At 46.9% G+C, this 27,644-nt stretch overlaps 1 protein-coding gene and 1 pseudogene across 2 annotated transcripts in view; both read right to left on the minus strand.

The window, feature by feature from the left end:
- Nucleotides 1-27,644, minus strand: part of LOC149366410 (uncharacterized) — a 62,064-nt gene that overhangs the window by 22,942 nt on the left and 11,478 nt on the right. Inside the window, exon 2 of the mRNA XM_089550655.1 lies at nt 25,425-26,677. The gene's annotated coding sequence lies outside the window, so the exon portion shown is untranslated. The remainder of the gene's footprint in view (nt 1-25,424; nt 26,678-27,644) is intronic.
- LOC149366411 (uncharacterized) lies at nt 1,490-26,603 on the minus strand (annotated as a pseudogene). The gene is made up of 2 exons (XR_016283829.1): nt 26,585-26,603; nt 1,490-5,148 (listed from the first exon to the last, which is right to left on the minus strand). The product of XR_016283829.1 is annotated as an uncharacterized LOC149366411 (transcript).

Below are 27,644 nucleotides of genomic sequence, written 5' to 3' on the forward strand. Positions count from 1 at the left end.
TTTTTAGTTCCTCGTGAAGAACCACATGCCGCTGTCACGTTGTCGCAAATTTTTCTTGCCTTTCTCTTACGATGAAACGGATCCGGTAGAGGTTGATATCATGAGCGTTTGGAGAATTAGTACTAAAGATCCGCTGTTGCTTGAAAGCGAAACGAGTATTTCTTGCTCTCGACTGCTGTCCAGCCACATACAATATTTGTAACGTTCACATAATTTTACGGAATCAGCTTACCCACAAATTTTTGAGAGGACATAGTAGTAGCGCTAAAAAAACAAGGACGACAAGGTAGAGAGACAACACAGCCGATAGCGGCAACACAGCCGATAGCGGCTGTGTTGTCTTTCTCTACCTTGTTGTCCTTGTTTTTTTAGCGCTACTACTATGTCCTCTCAATCCAAACACGGACTAGCCGAGCTTTCTGCCTTAAATACCACAAATTTTTCATTCTCGAGTCATGAATACATGTCCGAGTTGAGCTGCTACGCCATGTAGATTACAGAAATAATATGACATTATCTTGAATCATTATGGCAACTATTTCCCTCGTCGATAGTTTTCACAATTTAGCTTTGCACTGGCAGAAGAGTTTTTGTTTTTCCTTCATGCCTGTGAGCATCAACAATGGAAACAAATTAGAGTGCATGCTCTAGTACTACGCGTGATCATGCGAGTGCTGCCATGGCAAGCAAACTCGGGCATTTGCAAATTTGTGCTCAACAGATCCGTCCTTTTTTGTGTTTATGCTGCAGGTCTGGCTTCATGCGACTCATTGCATGCATGTCAAGCTGCAGCAATGTGTCGTAATGAAATCTTGCTTTGCCTTTGCTTAGCGGGTTTGACCCGTTCGCGCTTTTACCAATCGGAGCAAGCTCCGCAGATGTCAAGCCACAGATGCAAATCATTTAGCCGCAGCCGAGGCTATATATCCGGGTAGCCACACAGTTAAGCAGCTAACATTCATGCAGGATTGAGGTACTTTCCATTCGATGCCAGCCAAACTCTCTTTGTTCTTCTGTGACTCTAGCTGACACAATCATGAGTGGGCTTTCCGTAACTGCTTGCAGCTCTAGCGGGCATGGCTACAGGTATTGGATGTGCCATTTACTTTGTTCTGAGGTTTATGCCCTCCATATATTCTGTTTTTATAATCGCAAAACGATTCACTGATTGTCCTGGTGTTTGCTTTCTTGAGGTGATTCGCAAAATTATGTACATCAATATTACCAAATACTGTATGTAGCAGCAACAAGAAATACTCGTTTCACCTTAAAGCAACATCGAATTCTCTGTACTATAGTTGCTGCTGAACTCGGGAAGAACAATTTTCCAAACGCACATGGTATTGAGCTCTGCCAGATTCGTTTCAGCGGAAGAGAACTAAGGCAAGTAAAGTTTGCGAGCACGTGACAGCGACACGTTCATCAGGAGGAACTAAAAGCTCCACAGCCTGATCCGTGAGCACAACAATACCTGACACTTTCCCTAGTATTAATCCTTCGTTCTTCGTGCACAAATACTGCAAGTTGAAGAACGCACTGTAGGCCACTGGTGAAGGCACCGTAGGGAAAATTTGGCTGGTGAAATCTGCAAGCTGGCTGCGAGTTTCCATTCAACTGCTTTGGTCACAACAGTCACAGCTAAAGCGGTGTTGGATCATACACAAAAGCTGGGCAATAATTTACATGTTGAGTGAGCACACTGGAAAATGCTCGGATCATGGCTGGGATGCTCGCATGGTTAACACAGAAAAGAAAGCTGCATCGTGGTGCACATCAACAAAAGAAGAAAGCATTCGGAGCATGAGAGCAGTGCTGTCATTGCAAACCACGACAGCATACTCAAGCATTTGCAAATTAGTGCTCGACAGATCCGTCTTTACGCCGTAGTGAAAGGCTCCGGAAATTTCGACCACCTAGTCGCACAGAAATCGGGTCTCTAGAATTTCGCTTCCATTGAAATTTTACTGCTGCGGCTGGGGTCCAACCGTCGTCTTTCGGGTCTGCAGCCGAGCACCACAACCACTGAGCCACCACGGCGGACCTAACATCCCCTGTGTACCGGTGTGTCTAATCACCATTTTACTCTTTTTCAACCATAAAGAACACGTGGATTCCAAACTAAATTAGAAACGCCACCTAAATAATCCTGCAACCCCACAGAGGTGTATGATTTCAGCATTCTGCATGCAATGTGTTGACAATGTGTTGTAATACTTCACTGGAATACTCCGGTAGTGCAGAGCTTTGTTTTCATGTCACATGAGGTTCGGTATAAAGACTCACTTTCATGCACACACACACACTTCATAAAAAACATGGTTGTTTTTTCTCAGGCTTTCTAATTCATTATGTTTCAGCGACAATAATCATGCACCATTAATTAAAAAAAAACAGACATTCAGTCACTCTTGCCTTTTTTCGTGAGCACTGCGAGCACGCACGAACTCGCGCGCGCGAACACACAGACACATATATAATGGTAATTAAAACAGGTTTAAAGGTTTTGCTGTTCACAATGCAGCCATCCCCATTAGTGATGAACCAACTTGCCCAATGTGGAGGCTAATGAAGAGGGTACAGCTTAAGTTAAGGACAACGCACCGAGCTATGGAAACAAAAATGATGGGTGTAACGTTAAGAGACCAGATATGGGCAGACTGGCTGAGAGAACAAACACGGGCTAATGACATCCTAGTCGAAATCAAGAGGAAGAAATGGGCTTGAGCAGGGCATGTAATGCGAAGGCAAGATAACCGCAGGTCCTTAAGGGTAACGGAGAGGATTCCAAGAGAAAACAACCGTAGCAGGAGGCGGCAGAAAGTTTGCGGGAATACAGTGGCCGCAAATGGCAAAGGACCGGGTTAATTGGAGAGACGTGCCTCGTGGTGGGCGTAGTCAGGCTGATCACGATGATGAATTTGCCTAGGCTACATCCCTGCTGCTTCAGCAAACTTCTTCTACAAGAATCTCTCTGTTACCTGGCTCTCTGGCCCAAGCACAACTAAGCCATCAGCAGCATCATCCTCACTACTGTCAAGACGTCTCGACCTCTCGTCTTACACTTCTGCACAACGAGGCTAAGTGAACACACTTGTTCTTTGAAATGATCAACAGGTAGCCATTTGGTCATTCACTGTTCCCAAATACTGAAAGCCATTTCTTGCCAAGACGAAGACGCCAAATGTGCAGACGTGTGCACGCAAATTATTTTAAGTGTTCTCGATCCATAAAGAAGGAAATGCTTACATTCACATTCCATTCATAACACAGAGAAAAAAGGAAAACAGGTCTCTTGGAGGGTTGGTCAAATATTTAGGGGAATTCCCGAAGGCGGAGACTGCTTGTTTTTGTTGGAGTTTTTTGACCCGTTGACCACGTATACGCTCTCCATCTAAGCACGGGTTAATTCATGATTTGTATTTCTTTTTAGATCTTCTGTGTATTCTAGCACCATATTTTTCAACCTATAAATTCGAACACGCAATAAATAGACCAATCGGTCGTTAGTCAGTGCATGTTCGTGCCATGTCCGTAATGTACTTTCACTGCCACCATGTGTAAAGGCAGCAGCATTGTCAAGCTGCCCAAAGCATAAGCTTTCTGCGGGTACTCCATCCTTGTACTTTGGATGACAAGAAAACTTTATTGATTTGGTAACAAATCCTGGAAACTGTTACAGCACACAATTAAAACTAATAAAACACTCCCAAGCAGCAAATAAACCAAAAATAAGCATAGTATATCATAAAAATGCTGGACTTTGCTTCCCTGCTCTTGCATCACGATGATTGAGCCACAATGCAAGCATGGAAAGAACAATAAGACAGCATGCTTCTGTGGTGGTATGGCACTCAGAAAAGAACACAGAACTTCTCGGACATTAGTATGTCAGTTTGTTAGCCAGCACCAAACATTTTAGTACAAAACATAGGCACATTGTAACAACACCGAGACCTTGTTTTCTTCTCCTTCAAAAGCATTTTTTTTATTAAGGTCTAAGAAATTATGTCAGTATTCCATATCCAGCACAAATTTTAGACTTTCTGCTAAAAACCTCATTCCAGAAAGTGATTCATGTTACTGCTTTAAACATTTGTCTGAAAGAAACGGCGAAGTTGAACAGATGAGGGGACACAGAAATGAATGCACTGATAAAAATGAGAAATAGAAAGGGTGCGAGAAATGATTATTGTGACGCATCTGAAAAAACAACCAGGTTTTATGAACCATTTTTACCTATTGGCTATTTTTTCAGAGTTAAACAAAGTCCTGCTCACAAGAATATATCATCTTCTTGAACTGCAACCCGAATTCGTGCACGTCATTCAACACACTGAAACTAGTAAAATGATGACATCTGCACGTGCCACAATTTAAGTCCCGTTCATGACAGCAGCAGTTTGCTTGGTTCAGGTTTCTTATAGAGGAGGGAAAGCAACCGAAGAATTGCCCCATGCCAATGCACTTTGAAATCATGTAAATTTGCATATTTTATCCCAACCTGATCCATTAAAATGTGAGGCTGGTTAGCCAGCAATTATTTCGGTATCTCAAGTTGGGAAAACGCATCAAAATTTTAAGGAACTGTGGTTTTTGAAGCGTGTTGACTTTTTTCATGGCGTTTTAAATGGCGTTTTTCTTTGAACGCTGATGTGCAGAACTGACAGTGATATGGTTTCTCACTCTTATGGGCTCGCACATGCCTTGCAAGGTTTGAACTGTTTGTAAAGGCCATGGGGCAGAGCTGGCACTTGAATGGTTTCTCGCCCGTGTGGGTGCGACGGTGCGTCACCAGAGTTCCTCTTTCGGCAAAGCTGTTCCCACAGTGGTCACACTTGTATGGACGCTCACCTGTGTGGGTACGGATGTGTTTGACCAAGTGAGACTTTTGTACACATCTCAATCCACAGTGGTCACACTGGTAGTGACGGTCACCTGTGTGGAAACGAATGTGCTGTACTAGGTGGCTTTTCTTCATGAAGCCCTTACTGCAGTGACTACAATGATGCAACTGCTTGTTCGCATGGCCCTCCTGGTGGTTTCCAACAGTGTTACAAAGACTTGGCACAGAGTGCTGCATATGGGTGTTGTCATCCTGCAAGTTCTCCCCAGGCGGCACACCCTGGTCAGGATCAGCTTTAACCAGGCCTGCACCAATGAAAGACAGGGAGTTTTCAAAAAATACAAAGAAAACGCTTTCCTAATCAATCTAGCATGATATGGCCGGCTGTTGTGAAAAAAATAGGAATGGAACTAAAGTCAGGTCACAAACCACACGAACACAAGGAAATAAGCATGAGTCATTAATACCAAGGAATGCGCTCCTGGACTACTGTGAGGGGAAAAGGCCCCCAGCAGGTTCGAGCGTCCTCTGAGGTGGGGCCCCGGAGGATCCAGAAAAATCGTCCCAGACCGAGCACGTCCGTAGATGTAACAAAAATGGTTTTACTTAATACGGGAGAGCAGTCACTGATGGGTATGGAGCTGTGCGGCCGAGGGTCGAGGAGTGGCTCTGGTGTGAGATTGCGCTGCCCGTCGCCAGAAAGGCGCCGGGGCCAAGTACCTCCGCGGGGCTGTTCTCCCTGCGGCCGGAAGTCGGGCGCGGAGCACCAGCACCAGTGGTGTTGACGACGCGCCAGAGAGGAGACGAGCTCGGGGAACAGAGCAGGCGAGGTCACTGCTGAACGGCTTCTTGAACCCGGGTGACCAGGCCTGGGGAAGCTGTCCTTGCCCAGTTCAGGGCAACCAGGAGCCTGCTGTCACCTGTCTGCCTATCGCTGCCGCGGAGAGCGGGCGTCGGGCACAGGCAGGTGCTGCCTGCCCGGAGATCCTGCCAGCCTTGCTGTCGGATCGTGCCTGCCGTCCCGTGGCTGGGACCCCCCTGCTGAGAAAGGGTGCCTTCCTGGCCGTGCCCGGGTGTCCAGACCTGGGCGGCTGTCTCCTCTCTGGCGCGTCGTCAACGCCACTGGTGCTGGTGCTCCGCGCCCGACTTCCGGCCGCAGGGAGAACAGCCCCACGGAGATACTTGGCCCCGGCGCCTTTCTGGCGACGGGCAGCACAATCTCACACCGGAGCCACTCCTCGACCCTCGGCCGCACAGCTCCATACCCATCAGTGACTGCTCTCCCGTATTAAGTAAAACCATTTTTGTTACATCTACGGACGTGCTCAGTCTGGGACGATTTTTCTGGATCCTCCGGGGCCCCACCTCGGAGGACGCTAGAACCTGCTGGGGGCCTTTTCCCCTCACAACTACACAGTTTGTTCTCACAGCACACAGAATCAGAAGCATACGCATGCACTGCAAGCACCTGCACATATCAGGTAAAAAAATTCAGGTTAAAGGGTTACTAACTTTTATGGACAAAATTTGTCATGGATATAAAAAATTTCTTTCCCAAATAAACGAACATCCAGCTATAGCACTGAGATGCAGAGCAGAACATTTTGCAGTCTAATTTGTTCCACGTGACAGTCTCGCTTGCTCGTGGTAGATTGCTTCTGTGAATCTCGATATCAGGAAGAAGTCAGGGATATCGGGGAGTAGTCAGTGCAGTGGCTATGCAACTTATGGACAAGATGAGACACACTTTTTGGAATGTCAGCAGTGTGCACCACGAGCCCTGTGCAGATGTGGTACATTGTTCCTTTTTACTTTTATTTTTGAGCAGCCAGCGTCATCTCTCAAAAAGGTTTCCGGATTGCGGTGAGGTGTCGATGGTGGAGAAGGTGAAGAGGTGTGAGACCCATGTGGGTGTTTGATGGGAGTGGACAGGAAAGGTTGTATGTCCCAAAAACAAGATATAGCTGCTGTCCTCCAGTGTGCATCTTATAATTGTTTATTATTGCTCTTAGGAGAACCTGATACTCTGTGCCATTTGCAAATAAAATATTTTGAGTTTCACGATTGGTTTCCATTACGTGCTATGTATTTTTAATGAATGAAAGTTGAAATTTGTCCGATTTTTCAGTGGTCGCTATATCTCTGTCTGCCCACTTATTCACCTCGTAATCTAACCACGGCCTTCAGCTGTGCTTACTCTGGCAAAGGACGTCCAGCGCCTTGAAGTGGGAAAACGTGCCGCAAAAGGATACAGCTGTAATACATGAACCTCAGTGGTAGCCTTCACTAATACAATTCTAAGGTCACCTGGAAAACAGAGGAGCACCCGTGTATTTAAAGGCGCAGACGAATGCATAGCAGAATACGAGTCATTTGTGAGAGTGGTACAAATTGAATGCATTTACAGTAGGGATTTTCTCTAGAAGCCAGTAAGCTTCCAGAAGATATACATTTTAGCTGCCCATGTGCAACATGGAAGGGAAGGCAACTTTTCAATCGTTTCCCCTCCAAATTCTGTGTGTTCCTAAGGTGACATTGCTTGCTAATTTGAATGTACATGTTCTATGATACGCACTGCAAAGCCACTGAAAGGCGTCCAAAGCCTCCACAGAGAGCCGCACATCTGTCTTCAGAGCATTCCCCACAGCATTGTGACCACGATGCAGAGATAGTGATCGAAAGCCATTACAGATGGAAGGATAATGCGATTTGTAGCAAGCTTGCTGTGTAATTCCAACATACGTTAAGTCATCAGTGAGGATCCCCTCACCAAAAAGAAAGAAAGCAGACAAACTAGTGATAGGAAAAAGAAAAGAAAATTGTGCAACCACTGCAAACGTGCACGGCATTTGAGCCAAATTCAATCGATCAGCTGCACCGAAGATTCGGAAACATTTTCGAGAAAGGAGGAAAAACAATTCCTGAGAGAGCAAGAACTCACACGGCCAGCCTTCGCAAGCCAAGTGCTTATAAAGTTGTTCCCTTCACCAAGTTTCGCTATTTGCACCAGCACACTCCGTCACCCCCCCACAACAACCCGATAAACGCGATACCCTAGACCAGCTTCAACTTGACATGCAGGCCCTTGAGACACACATGAACCACCTCGTCTCCCTCTTTGACACCATACCACAACGCCAAGAGGCCCTGAAACAACAAATACAGGCACAAACACTGCAGATAACTCAACTCACAGCTCTAGTCACTACACTCTCCAACGCCACTGCCAAGCAGGCGGAATTCATAGAACAAATTCAGCATACACTTACAGCCCTCTCCTCCCCATCTGACTCCCCACTCCTTAAAAAGAAAAAGCCTGTGGCCGTCCCCACAGCCCCCACCCCGAGGACATATCAGACTATGACACGCCCCCCATTCCATAGCTTTCTCCAATGGAACTGCCGATGCATTCGCACTGCATGTACGCCCCTTTCCCAGCATCTCCTTACCCTTCCACACCCCCCTCTGGTCTCCTACTCCAGGAAACCAGAGGCGAACGCACCCTCCCGGGATACAGAGCGATTCATGCGAGTTCTACGGATCGAATACCGCTGGTCTCAACATATATCCGAAGAGACCTCAAATTCTCAGTCCTCCAAATTCCTGATATACTCTCACAGCATCTAGTTGCCGTCGAGCTCTTCCTCGCACCTACATCCCCTCCCACCATTCTCGTTAAATACTACAACCCCCTCAAACAGCATTCCCTCCTACCCCATCTTTTCAACTTCCTCCAAACCATCACTTCCTCGCTGCTTGTGGCAGGCGACTTCAGTGCACCAGACACACAGTGGGGCTACAGAATCACACACAAGGCAGGACGTTTACTCCCCGATCATATATACTCGCAACACTACTGTTTGCTGAACGACTTTTTAGGCCCCACTAGACAGCGTTCCTCCTATCAAAGAGACACCACACCCGACCTGACCTTCACTCTATGCATTCCACATGTTACTTGGCACAATACTGACACATACCTACTCAGCGACCATTCCATCCTTGTCATCAACATACCCACACAACACCCCCGACACAGGGCGAAGGTGCGACACACTTCGTGCTCAAACTTTCGCCGGTTCTTACCCCCACCCCCATCTAACCTCTCCGACTACGTTTCATGGGTTAGTGACCACAGAAACACCCAGTCACGGGCAACATGTGAAATTTCCAATCCTACTCCCCGTGACAACCCTGATCCTCACCTTCTATGACTATGGAAGCGGAGAAAATAATGCGCATTAGCTACACAACCACACAACACACAACTCCCCGACAGAATACAAGCACTCCGCAACGACATTACCTCCCACTGCAAGACACTAGACACCGAACACTGGTCACAAACATGCGACCGCTTAGACGGAACTTTACATCAAAAATCATCCTGCTACCTTCTCCGCTCCCTTCTCGGACCTCAACCTCATCCCACACCCACTCTTGAACGCCTCTTCGCCTCCCATACTCCAACAGAGGTTTTCACTGACCTCCAACAGCTTTATTTCCCACCTTTACAATCCTCTTCAAAACTCACCATATCATGGCCCAGCCCTTCTCGCACTAGATGTCCCCTTCACACACACAGAACTCGCGCGTTGTAACACACACTCTGCCCCCGGTGCAGACAAGAACCTTCTCCCGAAGCCAACACATTTCTTCTTAATGTCATCAACGACGCCTGGCCCTATGGCACCCTGCCAGTGGACTGGACATCGTCCCTGGTCTCATTCATACCAAAACCCAATAAACCCTCCAGCATCAATAACCTCCGCCCTATTTCCCTCACCTCCTGCGCGGGCAAGCTCATGGAGCACATGGTGCTTGCCCGCTTCACTTCCCATCTCCAGGCCACCGACTATCTCCCCCTACCCTCAGTGGATTTCGCCGAGCACTATCCACCCAAGACCTTTTCTTTCTCCTTCAACACAGCTTCTTTAACTCAAATGCCTCAGACGCTGTGCAGGTCAAAACCTTAGTAACCGTTGACATACGCAAGGCTTTCGACTACATATCACACGACCACATCGTCACCATACTAGCTGACACCCAGTGCGGACGCGGCATGCACAATTACATAAGAGCTTTCCTCTCCCACCGCTCTCCCTGTATTTACTACCTCGACAAACTGTCTCAACCCATCCCGCTCACTCGTGGCACTCCACAAGGTGCCGTCCTATCTCCCATCCTCTTTAACCTAGGCATGGTCCTGCTCGGCCAGGCCTTAGCCGGTAATGCCGACCTTCATTTGGTCTTCTATGAAGACGATCTCATCTTGTGGGTCACCACAGGCTCACTGGGAGAGGTCCAAACCACACTCCAACATGCACTTAACACCATTTCCTCACACCTCTCCCAAGCGGCCCAGCAACCCGCTCCAGAGAAATCAGAACTTCAACTCATAACACGCAGTAAATATCAACGGACGATGAACCCCTCCATCTCCCTCACCCTTGCCGGACAGCGCATCCCCCGCGTCGAATCTTGTCGCATCCTGGGTATGCCAATCAACTCCAACACTTTCCCCTCTGCCATCAATCAGTCCATAAGCACATGCCACTCAATAACACACTTACTGCACCGCATAGTTTTAAAACATGCTCGCCTCTCCGAGACACACGCCAGCCGCCTTGCTCAAGCGCTGGCTCTGAACAAATTCCTGTACTACATGCCTTACTGCCCACTTACAAGTACACAACAAGATAAACTAACCCGGGTCCTCGATACACTATATAAAGCAACACCAGGACTCCCCCCTCAGGCTGCTACAGACACCCTGTACAGAATAGGCCTTTTCCACCCTCTTCAAGCCCTCCTTAACCTGGACGGGGAGAGACAAATCATCCGCCTGTACACCAGCTGGGCGGTGGATCCTATCCCAGACTCCTTACACACCCATTTCTTTCCCAGACCCACCGCAGTCTCCAATCTAACCCCCTAACCTCCGCCTCGCACCCATTCCACGCAACATGTCCGCACACACACACACAGGCCGCCGCCAAGCATACGCATACAACCACAAGCCACCTTTGGACGCTGCAGCGGTGGCCTACACAGACGCCTGTCTCACGGAAACCGCGGGCTCCACAGCAGCCTTCTTCCTCCACCCTTGCCTCTCTACAACCAGCACTCACACAACCGGTCCATACGAGGTATTGTCCATACACCTCCCCACCCTCTACGCTCGCCCTAGAAACACACGGGACCACCGATGCCATCACACACTTCGCCACCCTACCCCCGCCCCCCCCCCCCCCCCAATACGTTGTCTATACAGACTCGCAGGCAGCTCTGCGTGCCTTCCATGAAAGAGCCCTCCCTTTCCCTACCCGATCGGCCTTAGATGGCACCCTCTTAGCATTAAGCCCACTACCGGTGACCCTTCGGTGGATCCCTGGTTACATGGGCATCCCCGGCAATGAGCTGGGTCATCAGCTTGACTGCGAAACTATACACCGGGCGCCAGGGATCCCATGAACGAGCCCACCGACGGAGCAGGTGGTCAGGACTTACAAACGCACTGTTAACAAATACTACGTGCAGCAAAAATTGAAATTAGCTGATTTACCACCCCCACATCCATCCTTATCGATCCGTGAAGCTCGCATTCTTCCCTGAATACAGTTTAATCTCCTACAGACACCAGCCAAACTTTATCTATACCGGTACACTTCCACACCTCAGTGCCCAAACTGTCCGCACACATATGCAGACATAGAACACTGCCTTACACAGTGCCATGCAGCCTTCCAGTCCCCCGCCTATCCTTTCCCCCCACCCCGACCGTGGCCCATCTGGCTCGCCTCCCTGGATCTGAGGCTGCAACGTGCCCTCGTCGCCTTGGCCCAGAATGTACTGAACGCCTAATAGAAAGGATGTTCTAATAAAATTGTCACGCCACCACCACCACCAATTCCAATTTAGGTGCCGGCAGGTTTTAGTGTACGCATCTGTGCGGCCCATGGCGCGGGCGCCTACAGCAGTGAGGTTCGTCTAGTCAGTTTGCCACACTGGTCCGTGCATGCATGTGCATAGCAGCTATAGATATCACGCTCCTTTATACTTTTTATGACTAAACTTGAAGTTTGTCAACGGATGCTCCCTCCCGAGTATTTTTTCCTAAGTGTTTTCTAGAGACAGTGCTGGCTACCTAAAAATAAAAATTCAAAAATTGTGGACGACTTAGTGCGATTGGGGCATGCTACTTGGATGTGCTAATGGCCATACGAGGGGGTACCCAAAAGAAACCGGACTAATTTTTTGAATCGGCACAGCTTCTGTGGTACTGCGTTTTGCCGCTAGGAGTGCATAGAACGAACATTTCAGAGTCAGTAAGCCGAGTGCCGTCGCTGAAGGAGGTCAGACTAGTTTAGGCAGGGTTTTAGAGTGACGACTGTTTTGTGTGAGTGTCGTTTTTGCAATGGCTGATTTTCGTGAACAGCGTGCGCCGGTGAAATTCTGATTTTTTCTCGGAAAAATTGGAACGGAAACCCTTGAAATATTCAGAAAGACATACAATGACGATGCTATGGGGACAACTCAAGTGTTCCTGAATTAAATCCTGAATCAAAGCAACAGTCATGCAAATGGAAAACTTCAAATTCATCCCGCCTCAAGAAAGCTCGACAGGTGAAACCAAACCTCAAAACAATGCCGATTTGTTTTTTCGACTTGAGACGAGTCGTCCATTCAGAATTTTTCCGCAGGGTAAGGCAGTTAACCACGCTTTCTGCTTGGATGCTTTGAAAAGATTGGGCAACAGTGTTCGGTGGAAGCGGCCAGATTTGTGGCAGACGGGTGACTGGTTTTTCCACCGTGGCAATGCCCCTGCTCACACAGCCTTGTCTCTACGACAAATTCGAACCAAAAATGGCATGACCTCTGTTCCTCAACCCTCATACTCACCCGACCTTGCCCCGTGCTACTTTCTTTGTTTCGTAGAATGAAAAGACAGGTGAATGGAAAGCGTTTTGCTGATGTTGCTGAGGTGAAGAAAAAAACGACGGAGTGACTGTCAAGCATCACAAAAGATGAATTTAAACAATGTTTTGAAAAATGGAATGAAAGATTCGACAAACGTATCATTGTAAGCGGAGAGTACTTTGAAGGATATTGAAGGTCTGTGCTGAAAATGCGAACAAATAAGTTCAAACAAAAATAAGTCCGGTTTCTTTTGGGTACCCCCTCGTATATGTGGAAGTGGTCATTCTCTACAATCATAGACAGCTGGGAATTCTCATACCACTACTGGTGCAGTGGTGCAGGGCCTAAGCACTGCAAGTTGGGCTTAGAAGGCCCAACTTGCTCTTCCCAAGCAACCTCTTGCAACCAGCCATTAACTGAACTGCCATCCGCCACGATGTGCAGTTTGTTCACAATCCAGTGGTCAGGTTGTGATCATGTCACATGACCTGGGTGGCCCACCTTCCACCTTGGCCAGGTTGCCCTCAACCTGGTGGGCAGAGAGACACCACAGTCAACGGCTGAGCGGCGGAATGGAAAATCCAGTGGCAACGCATTAAAACAAACACAAAAGCCGACAGCAACAATGGGGGCCACGTAATGCGCACTGCCCGATAGCCTGAAAAGTCTCTCCCGGGCACGATGCACTCTGCGTCACATAGGTATGAGTTACGTTGTATTTGCACTATTGTTACCACACTGTACTGCTGCTGACTGCTTTTTCTGTCTCACCGTGACCATCTGTTATGGTTTAGGTTTATGGGGTTTAACGTCCCAAAGCGACTAAGGCTATGAGAGACGCCGTAGTGGAGGGCTCCGGAAATTTCGACCACCTGGGGTTCTTTAACGTGCACTGACATCGCACAGTACACGGGCCTCTAGAATTTCTCCTCCAAAGAAATTCTAGCCGCCGCGGCCGGGATCGAACCCGCGTCTTTTGGGTCAGCAGCCGAGCACCATAACCGCTGAGCCACCGCGGCGGCCCATCTGTTATCTAGTTAGTGTAATCTGCATTTTGTCAAGTGTACTGTTGAGCGGCTTTTACTCCCATACACCTCAAACATGTATGTAAGCATGCTTCTTTGAAATAAATTCAAGGGGGACGTCGACCGTCACTATGGTAGTGAGGCCTAAGGCTTCTCAGAGCTGCCTGCACCATGTCAAAAGTGACACGACCACCGGACCGTGGTGTTGAGAGGGGGCGCACTTTGCTGCCCACCTTTTTTGTAACCTCGCATGAACCGAGCATTCTCGTTCAACTCAAGAAAGGGCTTTGTTCACTCGAACTTTGCGTTGCACAGCCGCCCGACACGTTTTGCTAGCGAGTTGAGCATTGAGCCACGAGGGCCTTGTGTACGCCGTTTCCCCTCCCGTGACCTACGTTAAAGGCATGCGGAGTGTGTTTCGGAAATTTTGCAGATCCAGTGGAGCCACTCCGGCTTGCTGTCCTGTGCACATCGTCTCGCTGCCGCCTGCTACGATGGAGCGGCCTGTATCCTGTTCGCCGCATCCATCCGGGGCAGCCGTGGCGAGACCAGACAGCAGCCACCTCTGGCTGCTATTACCCTGGCGACTACTGCAGAATCCTGGCCTGCAGTGGTCAACCGGCCCTCCTCTTCGCGGGCCTGCGGACACGTAGTCCGTGGGCCATGCAAGTCGTCCCAGCGGAGACCTTCACGCCGCCTTCAGAATACCGCGGAAGACTGCGTGCACGCTGTCGGCGTGACCTCCGCTGCAAGACCTGCCTTAAGCACATGAAGACCAGGAGACTCCTCCATAGCATGTAACTTGCAGGCGCGGGGGTCTATTTAAGGTTGGGGGGATGTGGGGACGCCTTCGTCCCCTGCGTTCAGTTTCCAGCAACGCACTAGTTCCCTGTGGTTAGCTCCCCCGCAAAGCACTCTTCTCGGTTCGGTTACTTTAACTAACAGGGGAGGGCGCTCGCGTCGCAGCGACACCAGCGCCACGGATGGCGTTTTGCTGCGTGTGCGCGCAGGGGATAGCCGGCTGGCTTCTCCTTGGTACCGGAAAAGGACGCGGACGCTTCGCGTTCCGCTCCGCTCTTCGCCGGCGACGACCTTGTGTAGAAACATGTTCCCCTCAGCTCGTCCCGTCCGGCCTCGGAGTATTTCCCCTGCCCTAGCGTGGGCGAACATTCACTCGTAACCGTGCTGGTGAGTCGGACATCCTCGATTCCTCAGTGTATTTTGTTGCTAGCTGGCGTTATTGTTGTTATAGCAATAAATGCCTTCTTTGTGTCAGCCAGTGTGTCGTTCCTTTGTTCCCGCAGAGCAAGGCCCGCCGTGGTCGGCGTGCATTCGGTAGCGTACGCGACCACGGGGTGGGGTCCGCACGGTTTTGAACTAGGTCTGCCGCGCTTAAGCGGGGAGAACGGATTTATCTCCCCTATTTTTAACCCCATAATACATAGCACTTAAATAAGCACGAATCATTAATATCAAGCCAAAATGAACCAGGCTAGATAACATTTCATAACAGCAAATAGAATCAGAGGCACATGTCATGTAATGCAAGCTCCTGCAGACATTTAAAATAGTAGATTAATATACATCCCAGAACATCTGACAGTATAACAAAAAGTTATTACTACTGCTTTTCAGAGCTCAATTTAAAAGGCCGTTGTATGTAGAAGAATACAGAAAACAATAAGCCATAAAATCATGAGACATGGAAGCTCACAGGGCAGTAGAACCACAATGGAAACCGAGAGCTAAACTAGTGAGACTAGAGCACAAAAAGCAAGACCATGTATGATGCACAAAAGGCACATTCACACAGACAGGCGCTTTTCTACTGCAAGTATTCTTTTTCTGTGTACTCTCCACCTTGTGTACTCTGTTCAGAAAAAGCTACAGAGAACAACTGTACAGCAATGTGTAAGATAACAAGGTTTCTCTGCACTCATGCACGATGTCATACATAGAATGTTACACAATATCCACTGTTAATGATGCAATGATGGTTGGTTTATCAGGTTTAACGTCGCAAAGCAACTGAGGCTATGAGGGGCACCGTAGTGGATGGGTTCCAGTTTAATTAAGATCACCTGGAGTTCGTTAACGTGCACTGATATCACAAAGTGCATGGGCCTCCTAACATTTTGCCTCGATCAAAATGCGACCACCTCGGCCAGAATCCAGTCTACATCTTTCGAGTGAGCAGCCGAGCAATGTAACCACTGAGACACCGCGGCTCGTTGCTGCAATGATGGCTGTGGTCTAGGCATCAACAAGGCAGGGACTAATATGGCCCCTTTTCATGCACCATCACCACAGTCTGAGATCACTGGCTATGCTGTTATTTCAGGTTATGAACATCAGACAGTTCATCCTAAAAATGCTGGAAGCACTGGTTTTGAAAGATGGTTCTTTGGGCAGCTTGTGTACTTATTTGTTTGCCAATATTGGTTTCGATGCCTGCAAAATGAAACAGAGCAGAGAAGTTGATTAGAATAAGCACTGCAAGCTGCAAGTTGCACCATTTTGTTAAAGAGACGGCCTGCTGACTTTCATCAACTTAATTTTTTATGCAGCAATTGAGAGCTCCTTATCCGAATAAGCAAGTCTACGCTGTGGCTCTGCAATACGCAGCAGAAGCATCTGAATTCGAATATTTTCATATCATAGTCTCGTTTTTTCATGGCAGACTGTGTCTAAAAATATGGAGGCGAAGAGAAAGAAGGAAAAAACAAAATAACAACTCAAAAAACAAGAACAAGATGAGGAGATAAGAGGCCGGCGATGGAAGCAGGTACATAGCATTGCAATATAAAACACGTGCACAGTTACTTGACAACCGATTGGAGGTACACAATCTCACTTTTTGTTAAGGCGATCGATGCGTCACTAATACACTCCCCCCCCCCCCCCCTTTCGCGATATAGAACGCTTCAATAATCTCCCTTGTAAGTGAGATTGTGTACCTCCAATCGGTTGTCAAGTAACTGTGCACGTGTTTTATATTGCAATGCTATGTACCTGCTTCCATCGCCGGCCTCTTATCTCCTCGTCTTGTTCTTGTTTTTTGAGTTATTTTGTTTTTTCCTTCTTTCTCTTCGCCTCCATATCTATGGTATATATTCTGTTATCCTTCCTAATAAAAATTGTGTCTAAAAACCCCCACATCTAGGACAGAATATACACGTATAGCAACTTCATGCAACTGTGGACCCGACTTCTGTGCTACCCAGGAAGCATGCAGTGGCAGTAATGAGTGTCACATTACATGAGATGCACGAGTGTTATCAAAACTACTGTTGAAAACACTAAAGCAGTCTTAAACATACTATAACTAAATTAATATTGCTCATATTGCCGCAAATCATCATACTGTGTTTATTGATGTTCAAAACCGCAGGTACGCAGCTTGATCATTTTGTTTGTGACGCGAGATGCGACCGGACATGTCTTGATTAATCATAGCCACAAGGAACTCCTTCCACATTTTTCCAGATTGTTGTGGTTATACCTTTGGTTCCTTAGCTCAAAGGTTTCTTGCAAAGCTTTAGATTGAGTGTGCACAAGAGCTGCAGTCCTTCTGTTCGACAAACGCCAAGCAGGCTTGTTGCTACACAGCCACCGACTCATTCAGTTCTTTGAGGGCACAGATCTGGCCAGCCAAGTTCCGTTTGGAAGCGTTTTGCCGACATCTTCCTCATCGGACTGGCATTACCACTTTGTGACAATATCTAAACATAGATACCAGCAACCGCTTCTGCCAACAGCAGCGTGACACCACTGGCAGTAAGTGGCGGCAGAGTGTCTTTTTGAAAATGTTAGAAATGACAAGAAAGCATGGCTAAGCCATGCTACAAATGCTGACTTGTTGCAAGACAAAAAGTAAAAACGTCCAAGCTTCATGAAGAAAAATAAAAATATACTTATTTCCTACTCTGAGTACGGCTCTTAAAGAGTAGCATACTGACTCAAGTGACTCAAGCTGCCCAAAAACATTTTAAACTAGCAAAGAACACACGTACACATGTTCACATAAATATTGCAAACAAGTAACGAAAAATAAATTCCAACACCATTGCATCTTAAATCATGAAATATGGATGCCTTGCATGCCTGAAAATGTAGAATTGCAGAGTTCACAACACAACAGCTGCAACAGGTCAGCTTTAATGCGACAATGTTAAGGGCATCGTGTCACAGAAAAGCCAGCAGCGTTGTTGGCGTCACTGGTTTCGAGTAAAAAATCCATGAAAAATGCCCAGAGACGCAACCTAGGTCACATGACGTTGTGACACTATCAAAACCTGCCTACCGGATCGCGAGTTTTAATCAATGATTGGTCATGAGAAGTTGCTTGGGAATAGCAACCAGGGTCGCACAAGCCCCACCAGTGGCGCCACCTGCCATAGCAGAGAAGTGCCACATTGTTTAACCACACCAATAGGAGAGGTATTAAGGACTCCCAGGGGTTTATGAATGTAACGTAGAGCATCTCCACATCCCCATATATGGCCACTAACACAACAATGCTACCAGGTCACATACCCTTTAGGCAGATCTTAAGAGTCTCCTCCAGCTTTAGTGCAAAATCACCACTCTATACGTACCAATCCCTAGCAAGAACCTTGTCTTGTACGGAGGAGAGCGCTGGGCCACCTAGTTCACATAACCTTGTGGCATCATCACAACCTGCCTACCCGATTGTGAGTAAACTGAACACCATGCAGGTGTTGGTTATGGTTTACGGGAGTTTAACATCACAAAGCGACTCAGGCTATGAGGGATGCTGTAGTGAAGGGCTCCGGAAATTTTGGATATTTTTTATGCACTAGCAGAAAACTACACAGCCTTGGTGATTGTAACTTTTCGCATTTTGGTTATTAAGACCAATTCTCTGTTCATTAATAAAATCCAATGTTGTGTGTTCTGAAAGCACAGCACTAATTTGCTGTTTGTGATTTTTGTTTCATGTATGTAGTTTAGACCACAAATAGTGCCTTTTTGGTGGCAACCTACTGCATCCCCATCCCTGGCCATCGGTTTGCCCTCCCCTGCAAAAAGTTCTACGGACGCCCTTGCCCAGAGCACTGCAGCTTTTGCCATTTCTCTGTTACACACGTTTTCCCCAGAAAGTTGCAAGCAGCAATGTGATGCCACAAAGAAATACAGGCATAAGCAATGCAACAATGACTGAAAGAAAGCTGCAGAAAGGCACATTCACCCCGAACGAGTAAGGCAGCTGATGCTTGCAGAATAATGGAATAGCTTGAATCTAACTCTCTGAAGCAGCCATAGGGGTCATACCTCAGCACCAATAGAGGTGGCTCAATAACACTCACACTCACTCGCACTCACATCCACTCATTCACACTCTTGACTACTCGCACTCACAATCACTCACTCACATTCACACCAGTAGTGGTCCGAGGGGGGGGGAGGGCGGAGTGGGCGGTCCCCCCCCCCATCCCCTCCAAAAGCCTTTGCACATTTTCCCGAACATCCGTTTTTGGGCTCTCGTAGGGCGAGATGTGATTTTTGACGTTAAATGGAAAGATTTTTCATCTGTGATGCGTCAAGTAGTCCCCTACTGTACGTTCACCGTGTTAGCCACTACCTTATTTCACACAATTATACGTTCTATACACGTTCATTTATTTATTTTAGTACCTCAAGACCCCAAAGCGAGGCATTACATGAGGGGTGGGTTGCACAGAAATATCAACAACGAACATATTCTGCACAATGCCAACGTCAAGGTTCAAAATACAAATGAAACATGCAAACAGCTCAGAAAATCAAAATGCAAAGCACTCAAATGCTTTCGAATACAAAAAAAAAACAAGACAAGAATAAAAGGCAGGAAGAAGCGCTGAACGGTGGGTAAGAATTCAGTAACGGATTAGACAACAGCAAAAACCGCATAGTAAAACAAAGTGCAATAGGTCAACGTTAGAGGGGAAAGGTACACGGAAGCCAAAAATATGCCTAGAGATTTAAGTTTATCTTTGAATGCAAGCGTGTCTTCTATAATTATAGCGGCATTGGGAAGACCGTTCCAATATTTTGCTGTTCGGATGAAGAAAGACTGTGCAACTGTTTGTGTTTTTGGGCAGGGGTATGACACCTGTTGATTGTTTTTATGACGAGCTGAAAACAGGGAGTGTTTTGTGACGTAGATGCTTAAAAGAAATGAATAGTAGAAATTATGAAAAAGGGCTAAACTGCTAGTTTTCGACGGTGCTTTAATAATGGCAAGCTGGATCGGTTCTTCAGATTGGTTACACTTATGTAGGATGAATAATCGGAATGAACAAATCTATGGCGTGATTTTGATAGTTGCTATGCTCTCAGAAAGGTATTTATTCCTCATGTGGGTTCCAAATGACGGCTGCATATTCTAATTTTGGGCGCATTAATATGGTGTAGGCTAATAATTTTACATGTGCTGGGGCACACTTCATTGCGCGTTGAAGATAGCCAGGGATCGGCTGGACGCTGCAGTGATGTGGTTGATAAGCGTTGACCACGTAAGATTGTCAGACAGGCGTAATCCAAGATATTTGTATTCGTTAGTAGCATGTAAGCGAGAACCGCAGATAAAGTAGCTATGTGGCATTAAGTTGGAGCGTCTATGGAAACGCATGACCTTACACTTAGCAATATTTAAAGACATTTGCCATTTTTCACACCAGTTTCCTACTGCTAGTAAGTCACGTTGTAAGCTAATACAGTCTTACTACAGTATTAGTTGTTCAGGTTGGTAGTTACACGAGTGCATTTCATACGTGATTTCACAAGCGCTGAAGTCCTGTGTGCGCTGGAAATTTTCCAACATGCTGTACCAACTTGCTCGGATGTCAATTTTCCGTACGTGACTGTCGAGGTATCGTGGTCCTGCCGTGCCCTTACAGTTACTTTTGTGCTTCATGACTGGCACTGTCATTCAATTTGAAATTTGAAAGATAAATGTATCTGTTTTGTTTGTGTGTTTTATGAGGGCTAACGTCCCAAAGCGACTCAGGTTATGAGGGACGTCGTAACGAAAGGCTCCGGAAATTTCGACCGCCTGGGGTTCTTTAACATGCACTGACATAGCACAGTTCGCGGGGAGCTAGAATTTTTCTCGATCGAAATTCGACCACCGCGTGAATGTACATGAATTATATAAGTTAATGGTCATGTGAGCAATATTCATATATAAATCATAAATAGATACGAATTACGTATGAGTATTGTTCACGTAGCCATTAGCATTCAAAGCATAAGTGATGGTACAACATTTTATAGTTCGCCATTGATTTTCCAACAAAGAAGCGCACAAAAATTGTTGTACAAATAGAGTGCAAAAATTAAACTGTTCTCTCTATTTTTTTTTCTTTTTCGGTATGCGGAAGTCCGTCCGCCCCCCCCTAGAACCAATCGCTGGGACCGCCCGATTCACACTCATGACCACTCGCACTCACAACCACTCACTACACTCGTGACCGCTCATACTCACACTCATGTCCGCTCACTCTCATTCAGGTTCACTCACTCTTTCCTTGTTTGCTAACAATGGATGGGATGAGAGATTTACAGCAGCGGCCGACTGCCCTCGTGACTCCCCTAGCATAGCCTGAGTCGGTAAGATGGAGTGGTGAGCCACCCAGGCTTCGTTGGGCTATTTGGACAATTTTCACAGCTTCGATGCTCAAAGGAAGTGGTCACTCATCACGCATATTCCATGCACCGAATGTTGCGCACGTGTGCTCCCGGGATTGCTGCTGAGATGATGAGGGCCTGTTCAGCGTCAGCTAAGATGCTTGGACACGTTTCTTAACTGTGTGCATAGGCGGGCACAGGGTTCTCCATGAGAATGAGCCAAGTTTCAGCACAGTGCTCCCCACCCCCAACCTCCTCTCACCTAGGCCCTTACGGCTATAACGGAGCGCAAAGGTGAGGAATGACTATAAAACATTTATTTCCATGAGGTGTAATTTCAAAACATACAAGATATTATTCAGCAGTAGTTTTAATTTTAATCTGTAACATTGGCAGACGAATATATGGTATAGAGAGGATAAGTCGCTGGTTTCTTCACACTCAAAATGTGAACAAAGGGAGGGGAAAGCCTCAGGGTCCTTGCCGGCATTTCCACAAGAGGTCTCGTCTTCACCCAGACGAAGACAGCCCTCTTGTTGAAACCTCCACAAGCACACTGAGGCTTTCCCTCCCTTGTTCAACACGCAAGTACCGGCAGAGGAAGGCAGTCACTGCGTCGCTGAAGCATCAATGTAACATCGCGCTTCCGGAGTAATTTCCATTCTCTGTAGACCTCAGAAAATGTGACAGATTTGTTTTTTGTCACTGTCACTGCAACAAAGAACCAGGAAAGCTTGCCTCGAAATGGCCCGGTAAGTAAACAGTTCTTGGAACGCAACATTGTGGGTCTTCGGCCACTAGAAAACCTGATTGGCCATAGCATTGCACTGTAAACAATGACGGAACAGGTCCGACAGAGTACATGTATGGCGCAGACTTGGCGATTAGGAGGCTTAGACAATGGCGGGGGGGGGGGGGGGGGGGGGGGCGCCCTTCTCCCTTGTGCGTGCACATATGACGGTGTCTAAGTCACAGTACTGAGTTTGCCTTGACGATAGTCTTCGATGGTGTCTAATTACCGACATTTGGTCTTCCTTGACAATGAAGTTCTGTGACTCTGCATAAACACATTGGAGTCAAGTGGAGACCATGAATACTTTTGGCGGCATGGAAAATGGAGCGTGTTTTTCAAACGATTGAGTGATTTCCTCACGGAAAGGAAATTGGCTGGAATGGGCCGCAAGTAGAGGATTTCCCCGCATAATAGCGATGCTAGGGGAAGTTACCATTAGGAGTCCATTTACAAAACCTCCCAAGCTACTATGTGTGACCGATCTGTGGACATGTCTACAGTGCACAACGTTTTCTACATTGCACTTAATCCCTTTCTGAAGGAGGTTTTACAAACTGGCGCGGTGTTTTTGAGGCCAGTGCGTGCGGAGACGAAGTGCGCATCCGCGTGGCAATAGGGGGTGCTTACATTGCACCCGATTATTATCCAACGTCGTTCACGGAAGAATGCGTATGCAGGTAAGTTGTGAGCCATTTTGTAGTGCACGCCTTTCTGAAACGATCGGACTTTACTGGGAAAAAGCGCTATCCAGAAGTTCTTAGAGGAAATCGTAGTATCCGGTTCAAAGGATACCTCATGCTGTCGAGATATCAGTGTGGGTAGGATTGCTGAAATCGATGCGTGCAAACAGAAGTTAATCCACTTACTTCACTGAAAACATGAAAAATAAACAAAATCGCATTTCACAAGCTCATTTCGATTTCACTCCCCCAGTGGCAAAAATTAGGAGCCAGAAATCAGAACCATGCCTTGCACACATACATGGAAGCTTGTATGCAGTTGTTGACTTGCCAGGGCAGCCCCAAACCGCTAAAATTGCCGGCGACGGAGCTCCGCTTATATGACGCTGACAGGAGCCTTTTCATTACCACAAAAAAAAAAAAACTTTTTTGGGGGGACTCTGGGTGAGCGTGGGGGAGCTAAATTTTCAACTCTTTTCTGTTCTAAGGGCACTGTCCAGTGCTGAACATGCCGGCACCCTTCGACCTGTTTATGAAAAGCTCCTGGCCTTCCTTCCACCCGCCACCCTCAGTTTTCTGTTTTCTTCTGGTCACATTTTTGGCTGTGGCGCCCGTCGGATGGTTTATTCTTCGCTGCCTTATCGGAATTGGCTGTTTGAACTGCAGCACTCGCTTGCACGATAATTTTAGGCAAAACGAAACTGTCACCCTATCTTGATTTTTATTAGCTTTAATTTGTACTGCTTTTATTTTGTAGTTTTTTTTCTAGCGAAACGGTGACAATAGTCAGAGACATTCTATTTTATATCCCTTTCCCGAGTTCACAAAAATTAAGTTTGAACTGTACATCCAACCAAAAAAAAAAGGTGTAGCCAATTTGGTTGCCACCTCATATCCAGAGCCGAAAATCGCCGCAATGTTTCATCACAGTTGAGTTTCCCTATCAATCTGGTGGAGGGAAATTTCGCTGATGATCATTGAAAGGTGCTTGACGTCTTGCAAATTCGATATTGCTCAATCACGTTGCTAGCACTTCTGGATAGGTTAACTTTTTATTAACACCTAATAAAACAAAGAAAGGTACAAGCAAGGAGAAAACTTATTTAGGTTTGACTGACTCGTAGTTTTACGTGACGAAAACAGCCCTCCGTCCTGCCGAAATACCTGTTTTTAAAACCTATGTCCCCGCCCTCGGTGAGGACAGTAACCAATCCGGTAACCCCACAAACATTAACCCAATAAATCATTGGGAAAGGAAAACATCACCAATCAACAACTGGAAAAGGACAACACAGCCAATGAATAATTTTGGAAAGAAGATTACTCATCTCGACAAACATTGTGCAAATATGCAAACAAGGGAAGGGGAATGAGGGGCTCGTTATAAATATGACAGAAGCCAACAGCCACAGAAACCAAGGGGCACAGGGAATTTTTTTTATTTATTTAATTTTGTGGTGTTGATCAATTTAGAATATTAATGAACATGTTATCATATGTTATCACTGATAACATATTCAGTAATATTCTAAATTGATCAACACCACAAAATTAAATAAATAAATTTAAAAAAAAATCCCCTGTGCCCCTTGGTTTCTGTGGCTGTTGGCTTCTGTCATTGTGCAAATATGTACAGTCAGGCCGGAATGAAACGCGAACACGCATATGTCATACATTTCTGCTTTGCAGCGAGATATTCCTTTACAACCTATTTTCAATAATGCATTTCAGTAGGCCCTTTGCCCAGACACATGAATCAGGCTAGTTGTACACTTCAGCTGAAAGTAGGCAGGTAAAATATTTTGTTTTCTTGACATGCTCTGTTCGCGTTTCATTCCGGCCTGACTGTACACTTTCCACCATCAAAATTTCAGAGCATCCTTCCCTCCCTCCCACGAGTTTCGCGAACATTCTCGCTTTCCCACGGTGCAAGTCGTTTCAACCTCTGGTCACCATCTGTTCAGTACCCTCACTTACAAACTGTCTTCATGCCTGCAGTAGCATGGCAATGTCCTGTTGACCACGCCTCAAGCTGACAACGCGCGCCGCCATAGACATGGGACAAAAGCCACGTGACGCGGCACGGATCGGATTTGCCGTGAGAACGTGCATAGTGGGATGCGACCTGATGTAAGCGTTCCCGGAGAGGGTGTGACCTTTTGCAGTAATCTCGGAATCTTCCGCTGTCCGGCTGCCCTTATCCAGCTGGATGGCAAGTGTGACTCACCCCCTTCTCTCCAGTTGTGCGGAGGGCAGGAAAAAAGAAACCCAGTGGACATTTCTTTATCACGAACCCGAACTCGGCAAACAATGCACAAGTAATACTCTTGTTTCGGCGAGTTGATTCATCTTTGAACTGGTATGTGCTGGTGCGAAGATGACGGGACATAACAAAGTGTGTTCCTTTGTTGTGACCCGTCTTCTTCACGGAAGTATGTACCGGTTCAAACAATGCTCAGCACCGTGACCTTCACTACCACCATCGGCACGAAACAATCATTTTTGGCGCAAATTAAAACATAAAATATTACCATTTTGGATATCTTCTTGGGCGTCAAAGGCATCACCATGTCTGATACTATGCATAAAAAAATAAATAAAAACCACATGTTTGATTTGCGATGCTGGGCGCCTTCAGGTACATGATAGAAACAAGAACCCTCTGGCGTTGCCGAAAAGCGCACTTGGTTATTGCGTCGTTTTCGGACCTGAGCTGAGCTTGTGCAGTTGAATAGCTGGGCCAAGTAGGTCAGGTTTTCGCGTGCGTCCGCGCCAATCAACAAATTACGGCCAGAGCAGAGCTCTGCAATGAGCACACCTGTGCTCAGAAAAAAACCTGAGTCCACTGCAGCACTCGAGATCCCATCTTACGGTAGTTATTGCCAAGAAGCGGACGGTCGTTGTTTCAACAGTAAGCATTGCAACTCTTGTGTATATGTGATCGAGCCGTGCAGGGAGTGTGGCAAGATACACCTGTCTATATTTTCAGGACTGGCAATGCGGAATTCGATAAAGAATCTCAAAAAACAAGTAGGAGCTCACTGCATCTGCAACGCGTCTGCGCCCGTGCCAGTGGTGAACTACAAATGCAACGAAAGATTGCCGTTCCCGTGCCAGCGGAATCCTCTGCTTCGGTTGTCCAAAGACACCGGCATGATGCCTCGAGCGCCACCAGTAGTGAATATTGGCTTCCCTCGGCTGTTAAAAACATGAACATAGCTAACAGGGTACCGCTGTCGCGAAACATACGCGACTGACTTCGCTGTCGCGTCCACCCACAACTCGCATCCACTCATTGCCACTCACGTCCAATCATCAATCATGTCCACTCACCTCTACTCACGCTCGCATTCACTCACTCGCACTCACACTGATCTCCACTTACACTCACAACCACTCACTCGCGCTCACACTCGTGACCACCCACACTCACATCCACTCACTCGCATTCACACTCACGACCCCTCACTCACACTCACACTCACAGACGTGAGTGTGAGTGCGAGTGAGGCGATATGAGTGCACTCATGAGTGAGTGTGCCGACCTATGATAGGGGTGCATTCTGGAAGATATTAATAAATAATTACACTCTAACTGGCATATATTACAGTTTCAGGGTTCGCCCAAAATATATTGGACTATGGTCAACACATTCAGATCAAAGGATACACGGTTTTACAGGATACGAACATCAACCTATGGGTCTCCCGACATTGGCAGCAGTTCCCCTTGGAAGATCGTCCTGGCAATTTGCAGTCATCTTTTCAACATCATTTATGACACCTGTGAGATGGAACACAGCAAAGCAGACCAAATGAAAATAGTGTCCCACGGCCACAATCAGCATTGTTAAGCTACGTGCATTTAACAATAGTAACACGAATGCCACGAAGACATGTCAAGGGGAAGATAATGCGATGGAAGAGTGTAAAGAGTTTGTCCTTGCTCAGTGCAGACTATTAAAACACTTAATTGCTTATCCTTGAATGACTCTATAACAGCAGAGAGCCGTGGTTTCTTTGCCACAAAAAAAAATTAAAATTGATATGCTCTTTTTTTTTTTAACTTGTCGGCGCGTTCAGTTGGCTACAAGTACCGCCACCTGTATCACCTATATCGGGCCCCAGAATAGACAGCAGCGCTTTAAGCACGGTGTCACAGTTTCTCGAGTGTCTAGGCACATGTGAACCATACCTTTTATGGCTACAATAGTCCTCGAGAAAGCAAACACACCACGACAATCGCAGAATTGCACTCACTCAGCGATTAAAGGCAGAACATAAACCTCGGAACACAGTAGATGGCGCATCGACTTTAGTCAGATCCGCTAGAGTTGAAAGCAGCTACGAAAAGCTCTATCACGACTGTGCCAGCAAAACTGTCACATAAGAACACAGAGATCCATTCAATTTTTAGCGGCTAGCCAGTGCAAATCGCCACCTTAGCACTTGTTGCGTTTACTTGCACGCGGGTGCACGCGATGAATTATCCACTTCGAATGGCAAAGTACATCAACCTGCATCAAAGTCAACTGCCTTAACTCTGGTTACCTGAGTAGCTTTGACTGCGGCAAAACGATTTGCATCTGTGGCTAAACATTTGCAAAGCTTTGGCTTTGCTCAGACCGGCAAAAGCGCCAACGAGTCGGAAAACCGCCATGCACGCGCGAAGACAAAACACGATTTCTATATGACATGCTGCGGCTTGACATGCATCCAGACCGGCAGTATAAACACAGAAAACACGTATT

Source organism: Amblyomma mixtum, chromosome 1, assembly GCF_055824585.1.
Source record: "Amblyomma mixtum isolate Tamu chromosome 1, ASM5582458v1, whole genome shotgun sequence".
Classification (NCBI taxonomy): domain Eukaryota; kingdom Metazoa; phylum Arthropoda; class Arachnida; order Ixodida; family Ixodidae; genus Amblyomma; species Amblyomma mixtum.